Source organism: Euprymna scolopes, chromosome 10 (genome assembly GCF_053919585.1).
Source record: "Euprymna scolopes isolate OS-2025 chromosome 10, ASM5391958v1, whole genome shotgun sequence".
NCBI lineage: Eukaryota > Metazoa > Mollusca > Cephalopoda > Sepiida > Sepiolidae > Euprymna > Euprymna scolopes.
Window position 1 is genome coordinate 15957890 of NC_136491.1, and position 15118 is coordinate 15973007.

The 15118-nt window shown below is 34.6% G+C and overlaps 1 long non-coding RNA gene across 1 annotated transcript in view; it reads left to right on the forward strand.

Moving 5' to 3' along the window:
• LOC145285816 (uncharacterized) overlaps nucleotides 1–14123 on the forward strand; it is a 33563-nt gene extending 19440 nt beyond the window's left edge. Inside the window, exon 2 of the long non-coding RNA XR_013869076.1 lies at nucleotides 13808–14123. This is a non-coding gene — a long non-coding RNA (uncharacterized LOC145285816). The remainder of the gene's footprint in view (nucleotides 1–13807) is intronic.
• Nucleotides 14124–15118: the final 995 nt, after the last annotated feature.

A 15118-nucleotide genomic window follows, 5' to 3' on the forward strand; every position in this document is an offset into this window, starting at 1 on the left:
GCGTGATAAAAGCTCTCAACACTGGCCACATTAAGCTAGCAAATGTTGTATACAATAGAGACCAGTTACTTACGAACAAACAACAACCGGCACAAACTATCGACGCATTTATGCAACAATTAGAAGTCAAAGCATGTGCATTAATTTTAAGTTGATAAAACATTTATCAAAGGCATTCCTGTTTTTTCTTCTTTTTCACACATCACTATAATTATTGATTTTTAATGAAACTTTTGGGACTTACTCGGGGGGGGGGGAAGTATATGATTATTTTTAAATATTTATTTTTAAATATTTCTTTTTAAATACAACTTTAAATAGCTATTTCAGAGATAGTTTAACAGTTATAAGTTTTCATATTTTCATAAATTGATTCAGTTAATTTCATAGCGCTAGATTTAAAGAATTCCAAATGAAAAATACAAACATTAATTATTTCAAAGGAGATATACTCAGTGACCTTACTGGACATAGCTAAGGTACCAGCACTAAAAATAATGTCTTCAGAACGGTTTCATACTCAACTGTGAACTCTGAGAGATTCAATATAAACGTTTAGTAAGTAAGTGTAAAATCAAATTTAAACATTTAGGTGTGAGTTTCTCTCTGTGTGGCCCTTTAAGTCTTTAGAAAAAGATTTTTTTCCTTATATGACAAACATTAGCAGATGTTGATTACGGGGCTGTTTTTCTCATGCAGAAAAAAAAAGCCAAAATTAAAAAAAATCTACAAGTTTTGACATCCAAACTACTTTTTAAATTACTTAATTATAACTTTTTCTTTAATAATTACTATTAAATAAATATATAAAATGGTCAGAAAAAAGTCAAATTTGAAGCCAAATTTGAAAAAAAGCTAAACAGAAAATTCGAAGGCCAAACTTAAAAAAAAAAAAAAAAAAGGCCAAATTGGGTAAATTTGGCCTTAAAAAAGCCGGTAATTTAGCAGATTAACCAACAAGCAACTATGCAAAACAAATAAATATACAACAAAAAATGGCATCATAGCCAATAAAAATTAATTTTATATCTACCTGGCTCATTTGTTCGTGTTTTTAAGTAGTTTTTATTGCTCTTCATTTAATCTCAAAAATTCAGTTTTTCCGTAAAAAAAAAATGGCGGTATCTTTTTTTTTGTAAAGCAAGCTTCGGTTTGAATTTTTTTGGTATTTTTTTTTTTTTTTTTACGAGAGTACCCAGTGTACTATAAACATCCCAACCTCCCCATGTTGAGAACAGCTTTCATGGTTGGAGGTGTTTATTCTGAAAGCCGTTCTTTACATGGGGAGGTTGGGGATGTTTATTCTTAAGGCTGTTCTTAAGATGGGGAGGTTGGGGTGTTTACACAATGCTGAGTAGTCTTGTAAAAAAAAAAATACCCAAAAAGTTCAAAACACCTGTAAACCTTGAATTCAAAACGAGGCTTGCTTTCCAAAAAAGATGCCGCCATTTTTTTTTTTCTTCAAATCTGCATGGAAAAACTGAATTTTCGAGATTTAATAAAAAGTAATAAAAACTAACTACTTGAAAAGCAAAACAAATGAGTCGGTAGGTGTAAAATTAACTTTTATTGGCTATGGTGCCATTCAGTTGTTGTATATATTTATTTTTTTCGTATAGTCGTTTGTCGGGTAATCTGTTAAATACTCAAAAAGCCAACCTGGCAACCCTATTTGTAGGGGAGCGGCTATTAAATAAATATGCTTGCTACCATGGAATTCAATGTCCCAGAAGTACCTATATTACTATTTTTGACATGACAATTAAGTCAGTACTTTTATATTATGCTGATATAGGTGTATGTCGTTGAAGAATAATATTAGTAACGTATTAGTGATAACATCAAGAGAACAAAGAGACGTAGGTCTTAACGAAACAACAAATTTATTAACACTGAAGTAACGGTCTGTTGTTTTTAAACACAAAATGTCACAATCGTGAATAATTTTTATTAAAAAATACATTTAGCACATTTTCTACTGGATCATTTTGCATTATTTGCATTAAATGCGTTGGTTTAGACTAATCTTGACAAGCACTTACGTTTTTGTGAATATTCTTTATTCGTATTATATCGCTTTCTTTGCATTTTGCAGAATACGGCATTCGTGTATTAGCTGACCCAGAAATCCACAAATATACGTCATCACGCCATCTTTTCATTGGTTTAATTTATCTTTATTTCTCTGCATCCTTCCACCATTCTTTCTAAACATATTAGATTGATGCTTTTGTACGTGTTATCTGGATTAATTAGAAGAAATTATAGTTTCAAAAAGTGGGGGATCACTTTTCTATAATTTTTAACGTAAAATGAGTACCCACTTTGTGGCCATCTTTCTATGGGAGTAAAAAAACTTGTTTATGGGGGGTGCTGAAAACGAATATTGCATTTAAATTTTGTTTAAGTGCTTGTTAAGTTAGTCAACAGATCGATTTTTTTTTTTTTTTAAATAAATATGTGGTTTTAAGCAAAAGCAGCTGTACTTACTTGTCATGTCAAAAATAGTAATATATTCGTCAGACCTAAATGAGACCCCCCCCCCTCCAGGAACATTCAGTTAAAAATAAAGATCTGAAAAGAATTCTCATTTTAACATTTAAAAGCAACTTTATTGATTATCTTTGTTAGTAAGAATATAGGAGAGAAACGAGTTGTATAAAAAAAAAAACAGGTTAGTCATTGAAAGTGTTCCTGTATGGAAACATAGATTAAATATTAGACAGGTTTGTTGAAAGAGAAAAGAGTTCATTGGATACATGTTGAAGTCGTAGTAGGAACGTGCATCCATGTATGAATAAGGGCAAAGGATTAAAGAGTCCCGTGGTAAAAAAAGAGAATGTGTACGTACCATATGTAAGTCTGCATTTAGGGGTAGCCATGTTGGCTCGTTTTTCATAATCAAACACCAGGCCCAAAGGCCGGGTGAGTTCGGTTGAGTCTCAAGAGGGAAGTTGGGGGCGACCGATCCTTTCCATGTGAAGTTGTTGTCTGTCTTTAGATGTGGGACGAAAGAGAGAGTCTGTTGCTGGTTTCACATTTTATATGCTTGGCCATGTGACTGAGAGCTGACTTCTGATTGGATAAGCCATGAAGAAACTAGATTCCAAATCTCCAGCTGCAAGAATTTGCTCCTGCTTGTGTTTGTTGCAAATCCATCTGCTACAAACGGTTTCCAAAATAAACACCCCCAACCTCCCCATGTTAATAAGAATGGCTTCCGGTTTTTGCAATTTTTTCAGTGGATTATTATTGATTAGGCACTAATATGTATCAGGAGGGTGAGTCTCGTTCGTGTCTGATATTTTAAAAAATTATGAAAATTCAAGTACAACAACTGCTATTATTTTTAGTAAAAAAAGGTAAAACAAAACGTCAGCCATTAAAGTGGCAAAAAGGGAGATAAGTATGTCCCTTGTATTCACAATCTTTAAGGTGTTCACATCTATGGATCCTATCTCCATTTTCCCAAAAAAATTACTTTTAACTATAAATAATTTTCTACTTGATTAATTTTCATAATTTTTGGATATATTACTATTTTTTACATGACAAGTAAGTACTGTTTTTGCTTAAGACCACATTAAAAAAAAAATTAATCTGTCGACTCTATCTAAACAAGCACCGTTTTTATTTTGGATGTTATTTTAATCTTTCAGTCGATGTAATCTCCGACCTTCTTCAAATACATCTTGTTGAACTTATAGATATAAGTACTACTTTTAGATGAATTTCTGAGTTTTCGGAGCCACTGTGAAAACATTTTTGATTATAACTTTTTGTTTTCATATGTAAAAATGCGTTTTTTTGTTTAGAGATCTACTCTTTCAAACATAATGAGAAGTCATTAGGAACTTATAAGTTTTTACCATTAAATTGCACATACTTACGGAATTTTTAACTAAAACGTTCAATCTGAATTTCCGTATAGTTTCCCCAAGTTCGATGAGATGTGCCTGGAGAATGGCGACAGTTACATTGGCCGAAACGTTGTGAGAATAACATCAAGATGAGAAAAGTCAAGGCTGAATGATCCAAATAATCATATTAACCTATATTGCCCACTCTCTTTCATTTAAACGGTTATTTACAACTAGCAGGACCTGTTAATCGGCGTTACCCAGTGGAAGCATGACACTTTCTTCGTAAAAAATTAAACTACGGTTGTTGTTGGTGGACACTACCATCCCTGGACAATTGCAGACACTGGTGGCTGTGGCCGAAATGAAATAATCTGGCTTCCACTGGTGATTAGTGCTGGTTTGGGATGATAGCCTGCAGGTACTGTTTGATTCTAAAAAAAGCAATTAAGGGAATGCATAAATCAGTATGAATTAATAAAATTCCGAAAAATGGTCCATTAGAATAATAATAGAAAGTAAAAACAGGTTTTTGAAGTTAGGGATTCTCACTGAATATTAACTGTTTAGAGTGATCAAAATCAGTGGTAGCAATCCTAGCTGTTCCCATTTGTTTTTCTTTTTAAATCTTCCACTAATAGTATCAAATTAAATTCCAGTTTTGTCGTTTTTTTTTTAATGTGTAAAACAAAATGATTACGGCTTTTTTTCACTTCTTTGAGTAATATCATGTTAAGAATGACTTTTGGAATAAACGCCCCTCCCCTCCAACCTCCCCATGTTAAGAACGGCTTTTGGAGGAGACACCTGATTTTGGGGGGGGGGAAATATTTGCCCCAAATTTAACCATGATATTCGTTATCAGAAAATGCTATACAAAGAAAGAAATTAGGGGTGGCAGTGTCAGGAAGAGGGAAGTAGATTTGTTTATCGCATGTGAGTACAAACCTGGTGGCCAGTTAATTACAGTGCATAATCTAGGTCTTTATATCTTGAAAAATAATTTTTTCCGGAAAAATTAAAATGAGATTTTCTTAATCAGCATAGTCGAAAACCTATAGAAGTCCTCATTTTAAAGAAAATTGTGGACCTAATGTAAAAATTGACCAACAAAAAACAGTTAACGTGTGTGCAGTCTTGATAATCAGTCCCGAAAAAGAAAATTAAATAAAATTCTCCACAGAAAGTAAAATTGGTAAAAACAAGTATATAAGAAATGAGTGTTTCTGTAGTCAATCAAATTTGCATTAAAACTGAAGCCTAGGGAATAAATTAAAAATATAAAAGTAAATCAAATCATCCACATGCAAAGAAAAACCAAATGTAAGGGTCAATAATTGCTCCAAAATCGAAAAATAAATATTGCTACCCGTAAATGTTTTTCAGGGCTATTTTTATTTATTTTTTTTTTTTGCGGGGGAGTGAAATAGTGCCATGTAGATATTTTGTGCAAGTTTACATTTCCAAACCATTGCTGTGTTTACATTTTTTTTTAGTGTTCAAAACGTGTAAGCAAAGACGAAAAAGATATTATGCATATATTTTTTTAATTATCTGTTTATGAATGGTTAATATGTGTGTATTTAAAAAAAAATTTTTTTTAACACTATTGTCTTCTGTAGAGATGCCATATTTTAAACTTTTTGAAGTGTTTATGTAAGAAATATTTTCATTCCAGAATATTAGAATTGTCAGATCTCAGCCAATGAGAATGGGTGGAATATGCCAAGGGAGCCATTATTATTTATGAATCGGAAATCGAAACAATTATGTTATGTCTGTGTCTATGAGCCAGTTATAATTGGTGAATATCTGCAGAAAGTGTAGATTTCCCTCCAGTGTTGAGTGATGGTGGTGGGAAGACTTAATACTTACAGGGAAAAATAGGAACTCCTTCCTCTGTAGATGTTGCGATTGTGATGATGTTGCTCCTAGGATGCAGTGTTGCATTTTATTATAACAACCTAATGTGTCTGAAATGGTGTTCAAAAGTTACATGAGATATTGGCTAATAGCCTAGACATATTGAATTTGTATGTGGCATCTGTTGTTGCAAACCTACGATACTTTGGTCTAGAGGGGAATTTCTGCAGTCATTTTATTATATAGGAAATAAAACTTGTCTGAATATAAGCAAATGTTAATTTCTATTTTAGTCAGGTAAATTATTTATACTAGATCTTGGCATTCTTTTTCTTCATTTATCCCGAACAACTTATGAGATGCCTTCAATAAGTTTCCAGACATTTTTTGTATGGGCACTTTTATTGATAGTACGTATATGAAACTCTAGTCCCCTTCGAAGTAATCTCCTCTGGCTGCAATGTGCTTGTTGTACCGTTCCAACAACTTTTGGAAGGCCCCATGGAAATCCTCATGTGTGAGCGTGTCAATAACTCTTCACAGCCTCTTTCATCTTCTCAATTGTCTCATAATGACAAGTTTTCCTTGAACTTAGTGAATAACCAAAAGTCACAGGGAGCAAGGTCTGGACTATAGGGAGGGTGAGGAACTGTCTTGATGCCCATCTTGGTCAAGTAGTCTGTGACAAGGATGGAGTTGCATTTGCGCAAATCTTCCGCATCTTCAGTTCCTCGCAAATAATTTTATGTACAGTTGCCACACTGACATCAAACTGCATTTATTGTCTCTATAGACACATGACGGTCCTTATCCATGAAATTCTTTATTTAGCCAATCAACTCTGGGTGTTCTGACTTCCTTACTCCTCCCACACCTCTCATCATCCCTCAAAGACTTCCTGCCTTTCTTCAATCTCTTATGACACTCAAGAACTGGCATTTTTTTCCAAATTTAAGACAGTATTTTATTGCATATCGTTCTTTTAAAGTGTCCTTATGTTCAGATTGGATTTTTGAAATTACCCAGCTGTCATAATTAAGCTTTAGCAGGGCGTATTCCAATTCTTGCAGTAGCTGTTCATTTGAGCCTGAAATCATAAAACTTCATAAGTCATCCCATAAGATGTATAGCAATAAAATACTGAATTTTCAAAAGTCTACAACAATTTTAAATGCCTGCACAAATAAGTCTGGAAACTTGTTGAAGGCACCTCATATTTTTATTCGACAAATCATATTTTAGCAAAATAAATAACATTAATTCATTTCATTACAAAAAAACTCAGTTTGTGAACAGGTCTAAAAGTAAAACTTTTAGACCTGTTCCTGATCACAATATTCAAGAAAACAGAAACCATCTCATATCAGTAAACCTCATCCTTGAATCCAAACCCCAAGGTAAGGAGACATTCCTCAAAATGACAAGCTATTGTAAAAAGGCTGACTTTGAAGCCATCAGAAAACATATCAGAGATACACCATGGAATAATATATTTGCTTTTCCTGCTGAACAGCATGCCAATAAGACAATCGAATAATGCAAAACAGGCATTGAAGCATATGTTCCCATACGGATGTATTATAGCAAGCTCCACTCTCCCCAATGTTCAGCTTCAAATTGTACAACGGCCATTACACAAAGGCAGCATGCATTTTGCCGGTTTGTACATAAGTCAAATGCAAATATGCAAAAATTTATAGATGCTAGAAATCATTGTAAAAGTGAAATAGCCACAGCCAAAAAAAAAAAAAAAAAGACATGCCGAACCAGGAAATGTGTAGAGTTGCAGAAGATAGGAACTTGTGATAATTGGAAAATCTATAATAGTGTAGTGAATAAAAGGCAATCAGTAATTCCTCCACTAACCAACAACCAGAAGGCTGCATGCACAGCAACTGAGAAGGCGGAACTACTCGCCCACAATTCACGACTAACTCCACCTTAGAGCCAACAAACTCCCTCCCAAATTTCCCTATGCGAACTACCACTACTCCTGAAGATCTGAAAATCACCCCTTCTCATATCAACGATATATAAAAATAAACTTGGACAACTCCAAGGCGTGGACCTGGTCTCATCTCAACTATACTAATTAAAAAATGCTTAGATGAGCTAAACCCCGTACTTTCCAACCTCTACAACAAATGCTTTGCTGAATCTTACTTCCAAAATATCTGAAAGATAGCCTCTGTGGTACCAGTGTACAAGAATTTTGGTGAAATGACTAACCCGCTCAATTATCACCCTATCAGTCTCCTCCCTCTGTTCGTTAAAATCTTTGAGTTATTAATGAATTAAGCACTAGTCCACCGCTTCATAAAGCTAATCTTTTCTCTGACCGGCATTATAGATTTAGCTAACACCGTGCTATTGCAGATATTTTAACGGTCATCTATGAGCGCATACACCATGCACTGGATTAGGTGGCGGAAGCCGGGGCTATAGCTCTTGATATATCCAAAACCTTTGACAAAGTCTGGCATGAAGGGCTTCTAATGAAAGTTAAATCATATGGTATTACTGGACGAATACTGAATATATTAGATCCTCTTTTTGGACAAGAGGACAATTTTGAGTTGTCCTTGATAGACGTACAGTCAGACAGCATGTGAGTGCTTCAGAGATCAATACTTGGACCTCTGTTATTTCTGATCTTCATAAATGACCTCCCTGATAATATTGTGCTCGAGATGGGTATATTTGCCAATGATACATAATATCATAACATAATATAATAGGCATGAAAGAAAAACCAATGTATACATATCTAAGGCAATGGCAGAATCCTTAGCAAATGACCTCCAGTTTGTAGTGGAATGGGGCTGTAAATGGATGGTAACATTTAATGCTACTAAGATTAAGCTGCTTTCTTTTAACAATTACAAGAAGCTTTCTCAACCACTGATAGCCATGACTAATAACACCATACTTGAGTTGTTTCTTCAAACTCCTCAGCTTAACATTAACAGACAACATTAACAGGAACGAAGACATTGCCAAGGCTGTTGCAAAGAAGGTCTGTTCCCTCTAATGTGTTGGAAGATTACTCACACCTGAAAGCATCTTGTACCCCTAAAAAGCCATCATTCACCTTGCATGGAGTATTGTTGCCATAGCTAATCAACAAAAGCAAAAAAAAAAGGTTTTCAAGTAAATTATAGTTTCTAACATATCAAGCATCTTTTTTTTTTTTTTTTTTTTTTTAAATTAATGCCAACAATGATTGAACTGCAATAGAACTCCGGGATACAGTGGCTCTAGTGTGTGTGTGTGTGTGTGTGTGTGTTTTTTTAGGTTACGATGTGGATTATGATGTTTTTCCAACCCCTGGTTACAGTATTTGCCCTGCCTTACGATGTTATTTATAATGTTATTTGATTATATACATGTGTATTATATACTGTATTGTATTTTGTTACTAATTTTTAATACCGTATCCTAGGGTTCTACTGTATTTAACATTATAGGGGTCTTAAATTAAAGTTACATTCATTCTCATCAGTTCTTTGTTTACATTCTTGAACCCATGTTGAACCATTCAGATCCACAAGATTTCTTCATTTAGCATCACCAGTCCAAATGAAGGATGTAAGCCAATCACAAGTTTCTCGTGCGTTAAAGAAAATGTTGAGATTCGGAATCATTGAGCCTGCAGCTGAAAATAATGGAGTAGCTTGATAAGAAATGAATAAGACATTTCTTGTCTCTTTTTTTATACTGAGTGGAACGATAAAATTGTTGCCCTAGAAACGACAGGATTCCATTTCCATTTGATGAAAAACCGTTTTTTTTTTTTTTTTACAGACCATCTACTAATTTGCCAGTTGTGTACAAATCTCAAGAGCGATGGGAGCCTATCATGTTTGAAAGTGACACAATGTTCAACGAGCGAGATCAGAGATGCGCCGCTGTACAACTCGTGCTTTCTACTGATCAAAGTTATGACAACAGGATCATTGCCAGCACCCTCAAAATGCATTGCTTCATTGCCATGAATAACAGGGACGTGCCCAGGGTGATGAAAACAAAGATTGACCACAATTATGGTCTTTGGTGTGGTTTTAAGTGAGGGCCACATCATGCCACCTCACATCTTCGAAGTCTGCTTGAAAGTCAGCACCAAAGTGTACCTAGATGTGCTGAAGAGTGTGGTGATCTCCTGGTGCAATCAGGTATCTGCTGGCAAACCCTGGATGTTTCAGCAGGATTTGGCACCAGCCCACAAGTCCAAAGAAACCCAGGTTTAGCTTCTGAAAGAGTGCTACAACTTTGTACCCTTCTCTAACTGGACCTCTACTCCCTCTACTGGAATCCGCTGAACTACTTTGTTTGGTCATATGTCAAGAACATCGCCAACATGACCTCCAACAACCCCAAAGCCAGCCTCATCGCTGCCATCTGCCGAGTATTCGCCAAGCTCCCGCCGGCACTTGTGGAAAAGGTATGCTCCCAGCTCCGGACTCCTATCAAGGTGGTGATTGAGGCTGAAGATGGCTACATTGAATAGATGTTAGCTCTACTACATAACTAAGTTATCTGAATTGACTTTTTTCAGTAAAAGTTTAAAAATAAAGCTGTAGTTTTTTTTTCTTTAGGACAACAAATTTATTGTTCCACCCCATAATATTGAAAATGAGAACAGTAGTCCAAATAATCTAAATAATACGAAGTTATGTGATTTTGAGATTATTACAGAAACTAGATTTCTTATCTTTAATTCCAGACACCTTAGAATTTGTTCAACATTTTTTTTAACCATCCAAACCACGTCTGTTGCAAATGAAAGAAGTTTCTCAACTATAGATAAGATTTGGTCAGTTTTAAGATCCACAAATGACACCGAAATGTTTTTCTTCACTGGTGCATATTTCGATTGAGACACAAATTGCGGTTGATTTCAAACTGCGTACAACATTTCACAACAAAATATTAATAGTTTCTCAGAGAACCAAAGTATTCGAATTTATGTTTAAATAAAATGTTTTTTTTTTTTTTTTTTTTTTAATTAAATGTTTGCATGTTTACTTTTTAATGTACAAGTGAAATATTAATTAAATATATTCCTGATTTTGACCAGGAATTCTGGTCAAAATTTCTAATACAAAAAAAAAAAAAAAAAATTCACTTTAAAAAATCATTGTCATCTGTATGATTGTTATTGTTTTGTTTACTAATTATGTTGTTTTAATAAACCAAACCATATTTCTTGTGAAAGTTTGAATTAATAAATTTTAATTTTAAAAAGCAGTAGATGTCTGAAATGAAAATCTCCTACATTTTGAAATGATTTGACTGTGTAACCTTCTTAGTGACACTCAATATGGTTTCCGTTCTGCTAGATCTACAGCAGATGTCCTTACAGTTATATCGCATAGGATTAGCAAATCTCTCGACGGTGGCAATCTTTCTAGGGCAATTGCTCTTGACATATCTAAAGCCTTTGATAGGGTATGGCATAAAGGTTTACTTCATAAGATCGCTAGCTATGGTATAGCTGGAAAAGTCTTCTCAATTATTAAATCATTTCTTTCTGATAGATTCATAAGAGTAGTAGTTGAGGGGCAAAAATCAGAAGCTCACAATATTAATGCCGGTGTCCCTCAGGGATCCATCCTGGGCCCAACTCTTTTCCTGATCTACATTAATGATCTTCCAAATCATATCCTTACATCATTTGTAGACATTTATGCTGACGACACTACCATTTATGGTACCACATCTAAGACAGTAAACGAGCAAGTTCTCTCCAATTCTCTTTCCTCTGATCTTGAGCACGTAGTACAATGGGGAAAGGAGTGGCTGGTTACTTTTAATGCATCTAAAACCAAGCTTCTCTCTTTACATCATCAACATTCTAATCCACATTTGTCATCAATTGAAATGAATGGCTCTCGTCTTCAGGAGGCCTCAAGTTTTGACAAGCTTCTGGGCTTGACCATTACTCCTGATCTTAAATGGAACACGTATATCAAATCTGTTGCCAAGGCCGCTGGAAAAATGGTGGGATCTTTCTATCGATCCAGTAGATATCTCACTGCTGATGCTATTCTCTATCTATATAAGAGCCAGGTACGTCCAAGGATGGAATACTGTTGCCACATCTGGGCAGGAGCTGCTAGAAAGAACTTGTCCTGCCTTGATAGAGTTCAAAATAGACTTCGTAGCCTCGTAGGAGATGTCCTTTTCTCCTCCTTGCAACCTCTATCTCACAGAAGAGATGTTGCGAGTTTGTCTCTGATGTATCGTTATTTTCATGGAAAGTGTTCAACTGAGCTTCAATCTATGGTCCCCCCTCGCCAAACTTTCACAAGAAACACTCGTCTAGCTGTAAACACTATCAATAATTTCCCCCACTCTTTATCTGTGCCTAAACCTAAACGTAGATTCCATGAACAAAGCTTCTTTCTTAGAACTGCACGCCTGTGGAATTGTCTTCCGTTTTCCTGCTTTCCGGCTGACTACAATATGGTTTTGTTCAAGTCTAAAGTAAATAAGTTCTTGATGAGCCGTTCCATATAAGTTATTAAATTTACCAAATTTTCATTACTAATGATTACTATATTGACCAACTTCTACTGTACACTCTTTAACCCTTATCCTTGAGTGGCCTCTGGGCCTTGATAATGTGGTGATGCCTTTGTAAAAAAAAAAAAAAAAAAAAAAAAAAGTAAGCCATGAAGCTTATACGTGCGCGCACACACACACACACAGGTTCCCTTTCGATCGACAAAGTTACGTGATGTTGATCCTGGTCAGTACTAAATGGGTGATGATTTCATAACAGCAGATATGTGCTCTCTGCTTATCTCAGCATTGTTTCCAGTTGTCATGAATTTCTTACCACTGGAATCAAACGGTGCTGACCCAGGAGAAGTGTGGTTGAGGATTGTGCAACCCTTGCTTCACAGTTACACATGTATCAACACGTATAGGAGATATCCCTTATCTTTCAAGACTGAACAAAGGTCATCAATGAATCTCTACCATCAGTGACTTGATAACTGGGATATAAAACAATAAAAATGATTGTGGGGAAACAAACATCAAAGGATTTGTCCCCCCCCTTTTTTTTCTTACATATATCAAAAAATGTAATAAAAAATGTATATTTTAGAATTATTGCAGATAATATTAAAATAGATTATTGGCCCTCCAACAAAAGGATGGTGGACCTGTAAATTCACCCTCGTCTGGTTGTTTGTCCGCACTTTTCTCAATAACTACGCCTTGGAATTTAAAAACATTTTTGCACAAACATCAAACATGATTCGAGTAAAAAAGTAACAGAACAGATTTTCCGGGAAAACTCTGGTGGTCCGCCTTGGGTGCCTTTCAGGTTAAAATAGCTAAAATTAACGCTTTGCTTTTTAAAAAAAATTGATGTCTTGGATTTTTATAAAACTTTCTGAAAAGTTGTAACTAACTGATTTCTATATAATTTTGTTTGTATATACTTTGCGATAACTCTTGCGTGTGCCCCAGGGGCTCTTTTAGGGCTAATAAAAACACTCCATTTTTGGAACTATTTTACCATATATGTCCAAAATTTTCTGCGTATGTCTATTTAGCAGTTTTGCATGATGCTGAACTCAAATTTAAATATGTTAAGGCTTTGGGGACTTTTGGGGCTAAATGGGGGGAGGGGAGCAAATGATAGACTTAGTCATTTCTTTTTTTGTATGGTGCAGAATTCAAATTTACATGTGTTAAGGCCTAAAACTGCACCATTTGTTCATTTTCACCAGGATTTGACGTCCCCTGGGGACTTTTGGGGCTAAATGGGGTTGGGGTGGGGGTGGAGCAAATGTTGAACTTAGTCATTTTTACTTGTTTCTTTTTAATTGTATGTAGAAATTATTTTGAAATTACATCTTTTAGTTTTAGGGTAGATTATCAGTTGAATGATGAAGAATAATATGAAAAGATTGAAAATGATGAATGGAATGAACAGAATTTGATGACTTATGAGAACGGTTTATAACAAGTATTTGTTGACATTGGATTTGAAGATGACCATCTTGTAGCCCACAGTGAAACAATCCCATGGTAACGTGTTAATTATCAATGTTTTTTTCTCTTTATAGATTCATCCAGAAAGTACCGACTTTGCAGTGGATTCCCTTTCCTACTACCTTCTTTTATTCCCCGCCTCGCTGACAGTTGTCGTTGCTTGTCTCTTCCTAAACTGGCTGGGGCTCAAATTTTTTCAGCACAATTGACCGCTATTACACTGGACTGAAAATGAAAAAATGCAACGTAAAAATCTATTTTATGTAAAACAAATTCACAGAAAAAAAAATGTTATCGACAATGTTTGCCTCTTTTGCACAAGAAAAATGTTTTTGTTAATGTAAATTAAATGCAAATAATGAAAATAAAATCTACAGAAAATATAACAAATTTTTTTTGTTTTCCTTTTTGAGATGTTTCAGAACAAGTTACACCATAGATAAATGATGGGAGGATCAGATTAGGATGTTTTTGCAAACTTATGGTTTTCATTAAGTTTTCTCTCCTCACCTATTAAAAACTTTCTTTCTTATATATATATATATAAGTCCTCGCGCGAAAGAGCAGGACACAAAATGTTTTAAATAATAATAGAATAACAATAACAAAGACTTTCGCTGATGAGGACTACTATTGAGCGTAACCAGTTATACAGTCCTTTTGAAATTTTCATCTATTTTTCTCATTATCTACTGAATATTTGTTAATGAAACCTATATGAAATATGTTCCTTATTAAATTGTAAAGATTTTCTATTCTGAAAGAAGTTTAAAAAAAAAATTAATCTAAAAGAGTTATTTTAAAGTTTTTGTTAAAAACATTCAGATTTTCTCATTATTCAGACATGTATGACAAAGAGGGAGTTGCAAAAAAGAGTTGTGGTGTGAGGAGAAATACAAACTGAAACAAAATATTCAGACCTGTAATAATACAAAGAGGGGTTGCAAAAATGAGTTGTGGTGTGAGGAGAAATACAAACTGAAATTTAATTTAATACCTTACTTTGTAAAATTTATAAAAGTGCACCTTGAAGATAAATAAATTTCAAATTGAATCTTGTACCTTTATTTTTAAAGCCTATAGTAAAAACATTTTGTTTAACAATTTTCATGCCTTGGATGAAATGCTTTTCTAACTTGTATATAAAAGGCAAAATGTGTGTGACCATTTCATGTATGTCTCCCAAAGGCTTTTTTCGCACACGGTCCCGGGGAGGGGGAGGGTTACGATCGCTTAGAAGTATTTATATACCCCCTAGATAATAATATCTAGGATTTGGGAACGCGGGTTATCTCTAGATTTATTTACGTCGACTTTTATGAGATTCGCGCTATTTCGCTCTGTCGTCTGTTTTTCCTGCTTTTTAGTATAAAAAAACTGAAACT